General features: G+C 41.9%; 1 long non-coding RNA gene across 1 annotated transcript; it reads left to right on the forward strand.

The window, feature by feature from the left end:
- Positions 1-517: 517 nt before the first annotated feature.
- On the forward strand, positions 518-7812 carry LOC135982754 (uncharacterized). The gene is made up of 3 exons (XR_010600303.1): positions 518-891; positions 6108-6172; positions 6251-7812. It is a non-coding gene; the product is annotated as an uncharacterized LOC135982754 (long non-coding RNA).
- The last annotated feature ends 5097 nt before the right edge of the window (positions 7813-12909 follow it).

Genomic DNA, 12909 nt, shown 5'->3' on the forward strand with positions numbered 1-12909 from the left:
TTCATATCAATATTTAAAATCATTTTATGCATGTATTCCAGGTTGTCCAACTTCATTAAGGGCATTCATCAGCCCTCCAGCTACAGTGTATTCCCATTGGAGTTGTAGGCCTCAGGCCCTACCAAACAGAAATTTAAACTAACTTGCCTTTTTAATTCACATTATTCTCAAATATTCTCTTTTTTAACCCCCTGCCATGACTAAGGCATTTAGACCTGGCTATGATTTTGTGCATGTCAACATTTAACAGACAAAATCCTCATTATTATGTCAGAACATGTGTGCATGAGAATAATACAGTTTCTCCCCCTCCTTCCCTTCCTTCCTCCCTCATTTCCTCCTGCCTCCTTCCCTCTTTCTTTGGTACAGTAATAATCTTGTCATCTTTTGCTCTAAAATAAGTTAATAATTTGAGCTACTTTTTTAAATTTATACACACATTGCAAACAAATTAAATTTCATTATTTTTGCATCTCTTCCTCTTCCCAAAACAAATCTCTTGATCTATTTTTTATATAGCTGAGGATGTGCAGCGTGAATGCATATCCTTTATGGTGGCATCAAATGCTGATGTATTGGTAGAACATTTCTTTTTTCTCACAAAAATAAACAACTTTCTTGTTATGTTCAACAGGATGATTACAGTTCTCTTCCCCGAGATGTTCAGAGTCTGAATGACCTTGAAAATTCAAGAGCGAAACTCTGATACCACAACTTCCTCTTTCCTCCACTGTTTGTGTATCAGCACACTTCTAGTTTGCTGCTGACCAGATACTATAGACCATGGCTGAATCCTCTGACTTACTCCCTATGGAGTTCAGAGAAAGCGAAATGGATCCAGGCATCTATCATCTCCTACAAGGGAGTTTGGTAACATCAGGAGGTGGCCAGGTAAATGTGATGTGTGTATCTGGGGCACACAGTTGTTGGTGATTTTAATTTTAAAATCAGTGCAATGTAGATCAGTGTAATCAGGCACTATATCCAAGGACCTCTTTACCACATCATACAGATTTGTACACACCTGGCTAAAGGTCGAAGAGCTTGACAGGCATGCACAGATGGGCCACATGCCAATTGTGTACGAAGAGGGAAGGAAAAATGTGTGTGTGTGTGTGGTGGGGGGGGGAAATAGAAAAAGAGAAAATATTAAATAAAACCCACACCTGCATAGCCAGTTTTCAGCTTATCTTTTTTGTAAGTAGTTTTCTTGTATAGTTTTTGTTCTATCTCATTCCTTCTCTTTCTCTGTCTCTCTTCCTCTCATTTGTCCTTCCCCCTTTTATTTTTCTTGTGGTCATTTAATTTCTCTCTGTTGCTCCTGTGTTCCTCCTCCTTCTTTTGTTCTTGCTTCCCTCCTACATTGATCCTTTTTCTGTTCTCTTCCTCTATGTTAGCATCCCTTCTCATGCCCTAAATGCAAGAGTCTCCCTTCCCCATCCTGATTACACTTTTGCAAATTCCCTTATCTCCGCAACAATAGTCTTTGATGAAATATGGTAGACTCTTCCTCCCCTGCCTGCCCTGCCATGTCTGATCTCTCTGATCAGGTGTACAACAGGTGTGGAGAGGGCTCCAAGTGCCCTCTCGTTGCATCCTTGTAAAGGGTCAGATACCATCTTATTCTATTCTTTTTTTTAATGGGTTCTTACACCAGGTTCATCATCACAGTATCTGAGCACTTTTCAGTAGTGCATTAAGTAGTGTGACTAACATATGTCATGTTTGTTCTCTTATCCTCTTCCCGGCGGGGTTAGGTGCAGCAGACTATCTTGTTTTGGATATCAGAGCTATATGTTTAAGTTAGAGAAGGCAAGGACAAAGAAATGTGCCTTGCATTTAGAAGACATCCAGACTGCAGTGGAGGCGTAACGTCCAGCATGGGTAGATGTACACACGCTAGTTTTGACTGAGCTAGCATGTTGTTGTTTTTTAAAGTGTAGTCACAGTGATGTGGGTGGTGGGATGGGCTAGTTGCTGAGTATGGGGACGTATCAGATTGGGTTGTATTCGGAGTTGCTAGCCCATCTTCTACCTGCATTGTGGTGGCATACTGCTATTTTTTAGCACACTAGCCTGATCAAAGCAAGTGTGTGTATGTCTATGTGAGGTGGACACTACAGCTCCAGCTCCAGTCTAGAGTGCAAGGTGCTGAGGTTTGAGGGACATACATTCCACAGTCATGGGCCACCCCTAAGAAAGCTCTCTCTCTATGTTGTAGAGAGGCCCATTGTGTCAGAGGAGCAAAGTTTTCAGCTATGGTTTTCATCCTGGAGTTTTAGGTGATCTTTCTGAGAGGTGCTGCCATTGGTGCTAGAAGCTCCAGGGTAGAGTCATGGCTCTGTTTCCTATTCTGCACTCACCAACTGACCCAGGGCCAAAAGGATTTACCCTTTCTAAGCTGCTCCTCCAGCATGTTCTGTGTGCGGGTGCCAGTGTAACGCCAACAGACCTTGGCCATCGGTGGGCATCAGTATGAGTTACACCAGCAGGCATTCTCGACTTGAGTGAGTTGAAATTGCTTATGGGAGTCACTTTGCAGTGTGGTCCCTCCTCGTCAGAGTCTAATGTGAGCTGTCCTTGGAGCCAGAACCTGTTCTGAGGAGGTACTGTGAGGAATTATCCCTGAGGATATGTCTACTCTGCAGTTAGAGACCTGTGGTTGGCCCGGCCCAGGAGACTTGGGCTCACAGGGCTTGGGCTAAGGGGCTTTTTGTTTGTGGTGTAGATGCTCGTGCAGGGGTGCTGGAACAGTTTTTATAGTGGAGGTGCTGAGAGCCATTGAACCAAACTATAAACCCTGTATATGATGGAAACCACTTCATGCCAGGGGGTGCAGCCCAAGCTTTGGGACCCTCCACCTTTCAGGATCCTACAGCCTGGGCCTCAGCCCAAGCGTCTACACTGCAATTAAACAGCCCCTTGGCCCAAGCTCCGTGGATGTCTAATTGCAGTGTAGACTTACTCTGAGCTTCCACTGCCTGCCAGCAGCTACTAACTGCATGTGGAGAATAAGAAGATGGAAGGGAGAAGATTGTCAGAACTTTGAGGCGGGGAATGTCCCTAACTTGATGTGTGCAGAGCATGTAGCATGGTGGGGAGGGGATTGTCAGGATTGGTCCTATGGGCACTATTACAATAAATTATAAATCAGAATAACAGAAGAAGAGGATGGGAAAGGGACATTCCAAATGATCATGGAAGGGAATGGAGTGTAAAAATAGGGCTTTCAAAGCAGAACCAGGAAGGAAGAGAATAACCTTCAAGGAGAATGAAGAACAGCAGACTGAAAGGATCCATCTACACTGCAATAAAAACCCATGGCATTGAGACTCAGAGCCTGGGTCAGTTTACTAGGGCTTGGGCTGTCGGACTAAAAATAGCAGTGTAAACATTTGGGCTCAGTCTGGAGCCTGGGCTCTGAGACCCTCCTGCCTCGTGGGGCCTTAGATCCCAGGATCCAGCCCAATCCTGAACAGCTACACTGCAATTTTAAGCGCCATAGCCGAGCCTTGGAAGCACGAGTCAGCTGCGCCGCAGGTCTTTTGCAGGGCAAGCAGACAGGCGAAGATCATAGCGGAAGAGATATGGAAATCCAAAGGAATGAACAAAAGGAGAATCCTGGAAAAACTGGAGAGGTACTTAAACCCCAAAGAATCCAAAACCAAAGGAAAACTAAAACATGAACCCAAATTAGATGTATAATATATAATAGATGTATAATACACCTCTACCCCGATATAACGCTGTCCTCGGGAGCCAAAAAATCTTACCGCGTTACAGGTGAAACCGCGTTATATCGACCTTGCTTTGATACACTGGAGTGCACAGCCCTGCCCCCCCTTCCCCCCCGGAGGGCTGCTTTACCGCGTTATATCCGAATTCGTGTTCTATCGGGCCGCGTTATATCGGGGTAGAGGTGTATATATAATGAAGAGAAAAGAAAGAAGAAAAATGACGATGTGTAGAGAGATGGAGGGAGAATAAGAATGAGAAATGAAGGGAACTTACCTTCTTTGTAAAATGCTATATAAGAGCTGGGTATTACTATTATTGATTATTGATTATGGATTGTCCTTTCCTTACAGGAATAAGCTGTGCCATTGTCCGCTCCTTTATACCAGTACAATAACATCCATATTAGGGATGTTGTACTGCTTTAGCTGTGCTGGTTTAGTTATCCTGCATGCAGACAAGCCTTGCTCTCCCTTATTCCCCTGTGTGGCTGCACAGGATGCTTCCACAGTCTAGCCCTAAATAAGTCGACACGTGTGCACATGTACCTTGTTTAATGCAAGGAGGAGGCCATAACACACGGGGTTAGCCAAGTAATGTTTTCCTCTGGGACTGGGTTCAAATGCTGACTTGCTGTAAGGACATCACCAAAGATAAACATAGCACAGTTAACATTTGTGTGCGTGGCTGACAGCCTCTTTTATAAAAGAAGCTCAGACAGCAATTGGAGCAGTGTTTGGGATCAGCCTCGTACATTGGTAGAGGAATGTATTTAGGGAAGGGTGCACAGTGTCCAACTGCACTATGTCTGGTTCAGGCCAACGCTTTTACATTCTCATTTTTAAGAGCATCAAATTCACGCATGCATTTTTAAACAAAACAGTTGTTTAATGAACTTTTAGGAAGAAACCCAGCGACAAGGCCATGCTGTGAGGTCTTTACTCCCTAGATGTATGACCTGTTTAGAACACGGATCACTGAGTTATTTAGACAACTTAGCTGACATTAATTTTGTATGCTCCCTCATGGTTGGAGGTGTGTGGGGATGGGAAGGGGCTAGGGATGGTGGTTTTGTTGGCATACTGCTGGGATTATCTGCTGGAGTGTAATGGGAGAAAAGGAGGTGGTGGTGGGGAGAAAGGACAGCCTTCTCCGGAACAAGCACTGGACATGCCGTTAAAAATCAATGCTGCACAGGCTCACACAGGTGCAGCCTGATTGAAGTCCGTGGTGATTGCAGCGTGTAAGCGAGGTCAGAGTTGGCTCCTCAATCTTAAAAAAAATCTTCAGGAAATGTGGGTGTGCATATTAAAACTGCCCCACTAGGCAGCTCTGACATGTGGGGCTGCCTGGCACAAGCACAACACATAATAACACAAAGTCTTTGGCAGAGTTACAGGACTAATCTTTATTTAACTGTTCCCGAGCAACTCCTCTAATGTACTAAGTACAAACAAGCTTTCCATCAACATTAGGCTGCAGGCAGATCATCCTGTGTCACCTGTTCATACCGAACAACTACTGACTCTCTCTGTGGCAAGGAAAACCCCACTCTGCCTGTATAGCCGATTCTCCCCAAATTATCTCTCTGATCATCTCAGGATATTCATGAAACATAGGCTTGTGATTGATTTTAATGCCATTTTTGTGGATTCCTTTTTTTGAGACATGGACACCAGGTAGGGATTTGTATTGTGGATTATTTTCGGGGGGCGGCGGGGATGAGGGGATGTTAAAGGCAATTTTTCACCTCTTGCTTCCATAGGTAGCTTCTTAATCCAGCTGAGCAAAATGCATAGAGGAGAGATGGTCTTGTGGTTAAGGCACTGGCCTGGCACTCCAGAGATCTGGAGTCAGTTCACAGCTCTGCCACAAACTTCTTGTGGAATGTTAGGCTAATCACTTAATTTTTCCATGCCTCAGTTTTCCCTCTGTAAAATGTGGCTAATACCCATCTTTTATCTGTCTTATCTGATTGAATGTTAGCTCATTGGGGGCATGGACCTTCCCTTCACATATGTTTCTACAGCGCCTAGCACAATGAGTCTTGATCTCAGTTTGGGGGTACCGTAAAATAGATAGTAGTAATAATGCATGCAATGATCATAACAGAAGGAAGTTAAGAAAATAAAAGCTGATGCTTCCCAAATGCTCAAGGTAAGAGTGTAAATCTGACCAGACTGTACAAAGGGGTTTCCTGCCCTTTATCCCAAATGTACAATCAGGTGTTGGCTACTTCTTTAAGTGACTTATCCCTTTATACAGTCAGAGAATATTTCTGTATTTGTAACCTAAATTCAGGTTCACAACTCATCAAGCTTCATCCATAGACTAGTATAAAGTTCCCTGACTTGAGTGCTCTTTTTTCTCAGTATCATGAAGCCAAAACACATGTGCTGCTGCACTGAAGAACCACGTGGCAAATATATAAAAGCATGTAAGTTTCTGAAAGCTGGAATAGGGCCATAATTTTGTTGGCAATGGAGCTGATTCTTCCTTTTTTCCCTTTGAGCAGGGCCTGCAGCATTCCACAGACACAGAAACCTTCATGGAATTTTACCAGCATCAGGATTGATTGCCAGCTTGAGGATTCTCTATTGGCAGCAGGTCCAAGAGGGACACCGCTTCTTTCTCTAGATCCAGTGAAAGTGTACTACGGGCTGGCTCTGGAGGCAGCCCGACTGCTGCAGAATCCTCAAATTCCTCTCTCAGAAATGGACTTGGTAGAATCATGGAGCGATCCGTATTCTGTATTTAATCTTAGATCATGAGAAAAAGTTAAATACTGAAATGGGAGGCTCAGATAAAAGTATTAGCAACACCAAGTAGCTCAAAAATCATGAGTTACCCCTCCCTCCCCCAAAATATCATGAGATTGGTTTAAAATATGAGATTTTAAAATTATATAATTTGGGGGTCCTTTTTATTTGCTGCCTTGGATTTTGAATCCCTGGGCACTCTTGGTTCACATTTTCTAGCTTTTCTCTTCCAGCATGGGGGCTAGAAACTTATTTTTATTTTAAATGAAAACTGAGATTCTTTCCTAATCACATGCCTCCAGGAGCAGGCGCTTTAAGAAGAACATCAACTATTGCAAGACTCACAATAAAATCACAAGCGTTGGCAACACCGGAAATGGCTTCGCTTCAGCAAGAGAGAAAAATCCATAGGTAAAATTGTTAATTAGTCCTGGACAAATGAGGGCATTAAGGAAGCAGATACTTAGATGTAATCAGGAATGAGTAGGTGAGATGCTTGTACATGTACGGAAATGTAAGAGAAGCTCACATAACCAGGGACGAGACGATAAGGTATAGCCTATCTCACCCTGTGTCACCCATAGGGGGTGGAATACAGTTTTATTGATATGAGACTTGTTGACAGGCCCACGGAGCATAAATGCACCATCACATCACTCTACTGCTGTACTTATTAGTGTTTGAACCATTGAAAAGGTCAGCAGACTGGCTGAGAGAACAGAGGTGGTGGTGTGATTATTATTTTTTTTAATCCACTTGGTATGGACATTTTTTCCTTCTCTCTCCGCTGTCCCTCTTACTCCTTTTTTTAGTTTTAATTATCAACTTTTTTTCCCCAAGAGTTTTTTTGGGGGGAGAAGGGGGTTGTTGCATTTTTAAATCATTCATATGTTCAACTGCAGTAGGAGAATGCTATTTGATTCACTTCCAAAATGAAGTGCTTTTTAAAAAAAAAAAGTTGAAGTGCTCCAATAATTTTAAATTGTTCTGCATAGTGCATGCCCAGAACTCTGATCCTTTCCAAATGCAATGCTTCACTTTTTTTTTTAAGAGCACTTCATTTTGGAAGTGAATTAGGGTGTTCTGGGCACGTGCACTGTAGACCAATTTAGGTTTCCTAGATTGCTTCAATAATTTGAAGAGTACTCCAGTCACTTTTAACTATTCTCCACTACCCGTGCCTGCAACTCCAGTCATTTCTGAACTGAAGCAATTTTATACTTAGGACAAATTCTGCTGTTCAACTGAAATTGTTCCATACTGCATATTAACATACCTCTAATTCAGTTTGTTTTATGTTTGATGCAATATTTCACTGTAAAAATATGTAATACACAATGCCATAACATTAAAGTGCCACCTTGATTACCCAGCATTCCCTGTTATCTGAAATGGGGTTGTGTCCTTGGTGTCAATTCATTACATAGAAAATTCCCTTGATTATCTAAAACCTAGATCATTCACATTTATTCAGTGTTCCCCACCACATTCACGCATTAAGATCATATTTGTATAGTGATTTTTATCCAGGGATCTCACAACACTTTGAAAACTTTTAGGAATTAAAACTTACAACAAACCTTTGTGATAGGCATGTTATTGTCCCTGTTTTACATATAGTGAAGTGACTCGCCAAAGGTCATACAGTGATTCAGTGGCAGATCCAGAACAGAATAACACACAGCAGTCTTCACTCCCAATCCCCTGTGCTAATTGCTACCCCAGATTGGGTGTTGAAATGACTTAAGTGAAAGGGTGATAACATTCTACAGGGATTAGTATTTTGGGAGCGAGTTTGTGTGGCTGAGGTGGTAAGGTTGTAGTGATGGCAACATCACTTATTCACACACAGGAAGTCAGTCCAGTCCAGTGCTCCTAGAAACACCATTTGCAAAGATGATAAAGTCAAAAGGAAGGGCAGCCTCTGGTGGGTGCCCGCTCGCAATACCGTATGAGGTGTTTGTGGAATACCTGAAGAAGATAGCATGGTGCCGCTAATGCTCATTGCTATTGGCAGGGCAGTGCTTATGCTGTATTTCAAAGAGTGAGAAAAGGCTACCCGAAGAGAAGAGAGATGAGCTCTGCCAGTAGGATATCATGCCCTTTTCCCAACCCCCAGCGTCTCTCTCTCTCTTTTTTTTCCCCCCCATTTTACTTTTAATCGGGGTGTAGTCTGAATTGGGCTGCTACCGGAATGCTCCCACCAGCATGGGAACGCCCCAGTCAGCATAACCAGATACACATACACACCGTGTGAATGACACCACTTTGCCCTACCAAGTGGCATCCTCCATGTAGCGTGCATGCGTGCGAGCAGGGCCGGCTCCAGGGTTTTGGCCGCCCCAAGCAGCCAAAAAAAAAAAAAAGCCGCGATCGCGATCCGCAGCGGCAATTCAGCAGGAGGTCCTTCGCTCCAAGCCGGAATGAGGGACCGTCCGCCGAATTGCCACCGAATAGCTGGACGTGCCGCCCCTCTCCGGAGTGGCCACCCCAAGCACCTGCTTGACAAGCTGGTGCTTGGAGCTGGCCCTGCGTACGAGGTCATGCTGTGCAGAGGATGCCATTTTGTTCTCAACAAAATGGCATCCTCCATGTGGCAAAAGTGCCAGTATGTCGTTCTGGCATGATCTGGCCCCACTACAGCACAGCTCTTAATTCAAATTTCCATAAAAGAATTTCTGTTCCAAGGAGGCTCTTTGCTGCCTTAGCTAATTAAAGCTTAACAGTAGGGCAGCATTTTGCTTTGCTTTGCAGTCCGCCTAATGTCTTATTCAATCACGATACAGTATTAACAATATCAGAAGGTGGCACTGTTTCCATTGTTCCATATTTAGTATAACTTTTTTGTATATGATTGTCCGTCTCCCACAATAAGAATGAACAAGGAATGAAGTACATGTCCATGCACTGGATTAGACTGAGTACAGGAATTTTGTGCAGCTTCCATAGAACACAGCTATTCTAAGGCTGCCTTCTCTGACCAAAGGAGGATTAAGCCAGCTCGGGGATATTTGGGTGCTGTAGAGCCACCACAGCAGATTGTAAACCAAATCCCTCCCTGTAGCCAGCAGAGGAGACATCTTTAGGGCATTCCTGTGCCTCAGCAATTCCTAGCTGCCCTGGCAGACCTTTAAGTCCAAAGGCTGGAGTTACAAGTTAAAGCAGCCTTTGGGCTTCTCTATCATGCACCTGGGGACCAAACCAGAACAGAGTGACCTCAGGTTCAGGCAATCTCAAAAATAGCTTATAGCCCCCCTTTGCACTGCCTGCTTTTCAGCTGCTTGTGTACTTCTTAACTGATGCTGAAAATCTGGCCTAGAAAAATATTTACTGAAAATATTGATAATTGATGACAAAGTGGAGGAGATTATTATTTGTATTTTATTATTTGATTGTAGTGCCACTATATGATTTACATACCCAGACACAGTAAACTCATGTGCCATCTCAGGAAACTTGCAGGTATTGGGTGGCTTCCTCTGTACCAAACATACTCTGTTCTCTTGTATTACAGAGATTCTTTCTAAGTTTAGTCTCTGAGAAGAATGATAATCTTCAGGGACAAGATACACCTTTAGTCATGTACTGCAAAGGAGTGGTGATGGAGATTCAGTGAATAGTGCTCTTCTCTCTGAGTCAATACGCTGGCATGTTAGCGGTTCTAAGTCATTGGCAGGTGGCATCTTTTGAACAAGATGTAGATTTGAGGTCTTGATCACTTGTGGATATTAAAGAGCCCATGCTCCAATACTTTTCAAAGGAGGAGAAGTGTTATCTGGATGTCCAAACTAGGCGAGTACATTCTCCCTACTTACCTGGAATTTCAGTTGTGTAAGGCATTTTTCTTCAGATCTAACGAATGAATGGGTTTGGATTAAATACTTGCTATATTCTACCTCAGACGTGGTTGAATTTCATTAGTAACTAAAGAAATTCATAGCTATATTATTTGTAAAGCACTTTGTGATCCTTTGGGAAGAAAAGCACCGTATATAAATTAAAGATATAATATTAATGGGTTGTTACAATTCTCTGGGCTGAACATGATGAGATGTAAAATAAGACACATGGGAATTATTTCCCCATAGTTTTATTCATTTTCAAGAAGAAACAAGGAGAGTTTTTCTTCCTCCCTCAAATAATGATTTTAAACCTAAATGGTATATAAGAGCGTTCTTAGTGGAATTTTTTCATAGCAACATTAAGATAATGCTATACTCAAGATTTATTTATTGTTCACTTGCCCTTTAAAACATATCTACAGTTTCAGAGAAACAGAAGCCAAACTTATTGCAGGATATCTTATGCTTAAATATATAGAGCCTGATTTTTCTCTTTACTCATAATGCTTTTATGATCATGTAACTCCATTGATTTCAGTGGAGTTATATCTGATTTACCTCAATGCAAGTGAAATCTCTGTCAGGCATAGTTTCCTCCAGGATTTCATGTGTAAAAGTAGTACTTGCTCATATAGTCATGTATTATCATTCATCCTTGTACCTGTCCAGTTAGCCATAGATCCATCCAAGCATAAGATATAGTGTAGGAGGAATTCCATTCTGCAAGATTAAATCTTCAGTTAAATGAACCTAAAGTGGCTTAGGGCGAGTCTGTCAGGCTATCCTGTCGGGAGCATGTTTTTTTTAATTTTTTTATTTAAAGACGTGCAAACCTATTTTCATAAGACTATATCTACAAACTAATAAGAAATCCATTAATTCTGGTTTGCTCACATTTCTTAGTAACAGATCCTGTTTGTAAACTATTGGTGGTGCTCAAATCTGACCTGGTAAGATTGAAAGGGAATTATGTAAAGTAGGAGTAGGCCGGTCAATTCAGTAGAGTTACAATTTTGTAAAACTGGTGTATGAGAGATCAGAATAAGTCCTTTTTTCATAGGCCCATCAGAGCCCAGTATAGATAACCAACAATGTGCAAAATTAGAGATGTAAAGCTGCAGAATATTAATCTGAACCAAAGGGGCAACTCCTATAGCCTTAGAAGATTCTTCTTTTATTGTTTTATTTAAAAAAACTTCTGAATTTCTGATATATTTTCCCATAATTTAGTTGCAGAGTAAGAGAATCTGCTGCGAAAATGATGCTGGAATCTGTATAGCATTTGTGATGTTTTCCATTGGAAAGGGGATTTAATAATATATTTTCAATGGTGGACCCAGTATACAGGTCTTTATAGTAGCTGATCTGTGAGAAATCCTGATGACCACATGGAAAATCTCATCTCACTTTTCATCACTTGTCTTTTGTTGGTTTGTTTGTTTTTGATAGTCTGAGGGTTTTCCTGGCTTTCAAGAAACATAAGAGGATGCACACTCAGGATATTCATTTTAGACCATTTTTATTCACAGTATGTTGATAATTCCTCTTTATCTTGAACAACAGTGGCTACAACAGCCAAAGAAGCACTAGGCACTACTGCATGTAGCCTTGCTGCGTGGCACCAATTGAAACACAGCTCTGTCTTCAAATTCTAAAGCCCCAGACTGACTCTCTGGCCTTGACTACACTAGAAAGGGTTTGCTGGCAAAACTGTTAAGTACAGTCTGGGTGCAGATGCCTTAGGCTTGTCTAATCACAGAAGTTGCACTGATTTAGTTAAACTGTGTGTGGACACTAATGCAGGTTTAAACCTGGTTTACCTGGGTCTAAACCATTATGTGTGTCTCTACACACAGTTGCACTATCACGTCACACCTTTAGTTAAAGCAACGCATTTGGAGTTCTCCTGCCAGATAAGTATCCATTCCCTCCCACCACACACAAAGAGGATTGTTGCCTTTAAAACAATAGATTTGATGATGTGGCAATGAATTCATAAGCAAATACCCTGCCTTAGTGCTTGTTTGGCAGGGTATAGCTGCAGCAGCTGACCTTTCTGATTCCATGCAAGATATTTTATTTCTATAAAGCTATTAGTTTCATTTCTATTATAAACTGATAGACTGTTAGGCTCCAGATCAATGAATACTTAGGGATTTTTAATTGAATTAATTGTTTGATTACTGCCTTGCATGATATGTGCACAAACCCCATCCTTTGCAAATGTTAATTGAAAGAAGAAATGTGTATGGACAGTAGAACTGTCGGGAAGAAAAAAAGGTGATCCACAAATATTTTGGGGAATTAAAGTGCTGAAGTTGGTTTTCTGTAATTCATGGAGGCCTATTATTAATTTAGTTGTGAATATTCAGATAGCCATCAGAGAACAGTGAAAATATTTGCAAATGCTGACAGCTTCACAGATTTTAGCAAGAATGACTGAACAGCTGAAAAATTCTCCCTAAAAGTGCACATTTCATTGCTTATTATTGTTTATTTGTTACTCACATGTCTAAAATGTTTCAATCGTCCAATGAGGGAGAAGAAACAATGCCATGTGAGTGTGACCAACC

Source organism: Chrysemys picta, chromosome 4, assembly GCF_011386835.1.
Source record: "Chrysemys picta bellii isolate R12L10 chromosome 4, ASM1138683v2, whole genome shotgun sequence".
NCBI classification, from domain to species: domain Eukaryota; kingdom Metazoa; phylum Chordata; order Testudines; family Emydidae; genus Chrysemys; species Chrysemys picta.